This window comes from Agelaius tricolor, unplaced genomic scaffold, assembly GCF_023055355.1.
Source record: "Agelaius tricolor isolate 1412-34295 unplaced genomic scaffold, bAgeTri1.0.p SCAF_40, whole genome shotgun sequence".
Classification (NCBI taxonomy): Eukaryota; Metazoa; Chordata; class Aves; order Passeriformes; family Icteridae; genus Agelaius; species Agelaius tricolor.
In genome coordinates, this window is record NW_027269300.1 from 862709 (window position 1) to 866440 (window position 3732).

Sequence of the window (3732 nt, forward strand, 5' to 3'; positions counted from 1 at the left end):
GCTCCCGGCCAGGAGCAGCAGCAGCGCCGGCCCCTTCCCACCTGCTCCTGCCTCGGCTCCCAAGGGCTTTTTCAGCTCAGTTCTGGACTAGAGCAGCAATCACCTACACACAGCCCTGACTCCTCAGGGCCCGCCTGTGCTGCCCTGAGCCAGCCCTCAGAGAAAGAAAGGATCGGGTTCCAGCGCTGTTTTCAGCACTGTTTTACTCACCCTGAGCTGACAGCAGGAGGCTGCTGCTGCCTTTGCCTTTGGGAACTGGAGAACCTGGCTGCTCTTGCCACTCTTCTGCTTGCCACTTGAAATTTATCTGTAAAACTGCAATTGCCTTTTTTTATCAGCACTACCCAGAGTGCTTTTGTGACAGTGAATTTAGGAATCCTTAAAATCAGAGGGTTTTGAGAAAGCTGCACAAGGCAGGCCTCAGAGACAGCAGAACTGCGATTAGAGCTAAGCGGTAGCCATAATATTTGTCACCAGAAAAGTTATATTAGAAGTAGAAAGTAAGGACAAATAGAACATTGGTTTTTGTATTAACGCCTGGTAGAATAACTCCCTAAGCTACAGAAAAGTATATCTAGCGAGATGTTTAGAATTTCTAAGCTTGAGCCCTGTGCATTGTGTTTTAAGGCTTGCAAGCAGGTATTGTATTCAAAATAAGCAAGCACTGTTTTAACCAAAGGCAGCTGTGCTTATAGTGGTTGGATAGAACTACCGTCAATATGCTTTTGCTTTGTGGGATTGGTAAAAAAACTTTTAAAGTAAGTTGTAACATTGAGTTCTTTGTCTGCTGCTGAGGACTTGGGCTGCTGGCTGTCGGGTCGGCGGAGGAAGAGCGGCACTCAATATGAGTGAACAGCAAATCCCAAAATTTATTGATAGCTCACACATATTTATATTTTATATTGGTGTTAATGAAACTTATACATATTACAAAGCTGAGCTCATTATTGGTTAAACACACATGAATCAACCACACCTCCTTCTATACCCTAATAATTATTTTGTTTCTACATCTACATTCCTGTGGCTATTCTACCAAGGCTATCTTCATTTTTCTGGCAAAAGATTCTCTCCCCCATCTTTATGTTGCAGCAAGGTCACCATGACCCTTGTCAGTGATTGGACACTGACTACTTAATCCCCAGTTTGTCTCCTTGAAACTTATCCAATGGTATCATATCAAAGTGGCCTTTCTCAGCTAGCCAATTATCCACAAATCTCTCCATATTTCCCCTGTTTTTCTGTTGAACAATCTGATGGTCTGATTGAATGTGGCAGATATCATCTTTTGCACCATATTCTGTAAGCATATACAAAATTAATACTAACAACAAAGCTACAATGGCTACTGTAATGCCAACTTTAACAATAGAGCGTAACCATGATCCTAAGCTTAAAGATTTGAGCCATCCATCAATACCAAGGCCCGATTCTACCTGTAGATTCCCAGTTAACCTCTGCAACTCAGAGAGCTGTGAGTGAATAGACTGTGCATGATCAGAAAGATTCATGCAACACATGCCCTCAAATTCTTCACAACCATGGCCTTGTGCAAGTAAGAGAAAATCAATTGCAGCTCTATTCTGAAGTGTAGCATGACAAATAGAATCAACATCAAGCAAAAGACTAGAAATTGCCAAAGAAGTTGCATTTGTTTGTTTAGCAAGCCAACATCCCAACTTGTGACTTCTGATATGGATAACAGAAAAAGAATGCTTTCTTAGCTTAATTGCTCTCTGCAACTGTATGAACAGTTCATGCAACCTCCTGTTTTGAACCTCTTTTATAGAGGCATCCTCTATTCGCTCACACACTCCTGCAACATACAAAGAATCTGTCACAATGTTGAGAGGTCCAAAGAAATGCATCATGGCCCATACAACAGCCAATAGCTCCATCGTTTGCAAGGTATCCAACTCGGAAGCCTGGAGTATTTGATGGTGACATTGTCCCTCTTCCTGCCAGGTTACTGCAGCAGTTTTGGATTTCCTTCCTGCATCCATATAAACTGTTATAGCATCCAACAGGGGCTTCTGTGATCTTTTTGGGCATTGAATCCAACCCCACTGTCCTATCCAATTTAACGGTATATTGGGAATATCATCAGTGGCAGTCACACTACTGGCTCCCCATGAAATTGTAATTTCATGCTGTTTGTTAGGTACCAGGTTAATGTATCCTTCTTCATTGGTATCTGTATCTGATCAGGTTCCTTTCCCGTAATCTGTACCGCCCGTTCACGACCCTTTTTGAGCAAATCAGCTAAAATTTCAATTTTTTGAAGAAGGGTTTTATGTTGTTGAAGTGGAGGAGATATCCATTCCAAGGCCCATATCTCCCCCGTTTTTCTGTTATGCTGAGTAAGTGCACCCAGTAAAAATTTTGTTCCACACCAAACTGTCAGCTGTATGGGAAGGTCAAGATCATGTCTCCGAACACTGCCTTGTGTGACACAGTCCAATATCCATTGCAGTGTCTCAACCTGTTCAGGGGTTATATGAACAGGCTGTGCCAGATCAGTTCCCTTTAGCAAAGCTCGAAGTTCATCTAACAGTTCATTAGGGATACCGACAATGGGGCGCAGCCACTGTAGGTCACCAAGCAATTTCTGAACATCATGCAATGTATGTAATTTAATGTTTAATTGCAATTTCTGAGGGGTAACAATTTGATCAGTAAGTATCCACCCCAGATATTTCCAAGGTGCAGATAATTGAATTTTCTCAGAAGCTACAGTCAGTCCATAGAGCTTCAAGGCATCATATATTGCTTGAATTTGTTGGCCTGTAAAAGGTTGTGGCTGCACAAATAAAATATCATCCATATAATGATGGATGATTGTTTCAGGCCAGGCCTGCCGCAAAGGTTGTAAAGCATTGTCAACATACAGCTGACACAAGGTGGCGCTGTTGCACCTGCCCTGGGGAAGAGAAACCCATTCAACTCTTTTGTCCGGCTCTTTCCTGTTTAGGGCCGGCAGAGTAAATGCAAATCTCCTAGTGTCTCGAGGGTGTAAAGCAATAGTAAAAAAGCAGTCCTTTAGATCAATAATCAAAAGTGGCCAGTCCCTTGGCAGCATAGCCGGATTAGGTAATCCTGGTTGTAAGGCTCCCATGGGCTCCATTTGTTCATTTACAGCCCGCAAATCATGTATTAAGCGATACCTTCCCGACTTCTTTTTAATAACAAAGATGGGCGTATTCCATGGGCTTGTTGACAACTGTAAATGTCCTTGTTTATATTGTTCATATACCAGTATGTGAGCCTGTTCAAGACTCTCCCTTTTTAAAGGCCACTGCCTAACCCATACCAGAACGTCCATGGTCCAGGTTAATGGGATTGGGAAAGTCCATGCAATGGCCCTTAGCCCAAAGGGTGTTCATTTGTCAGTACTACACCCATCTGAGCCAAAATGTCCCGACCAATAAGGCACTGCACAGTAGGAGGCAAAGGTACAACTGACAAAACACCCCGCACAGTTTTGTCCTCAATAGTCACAGATAGCATGGGTGATTTTCTTGCAAGTGTCAGGCCTCCAACTCCGGGTACTGGCACTGTGGTTGACTGCAATGGCCAGTTGTGGGGCCAAAAATCCGGACTCACAATGCTGGAGTCCGCGCCAGTATCTAATAATCCTATCAAGGTTTGCTTTTCACCCCGATAATCCAAAATTACAGTGCGCTTTGGTCGTTCATTTAAGTTCATTGTTAAAAGAGTAAGGCCCCCAGTGGA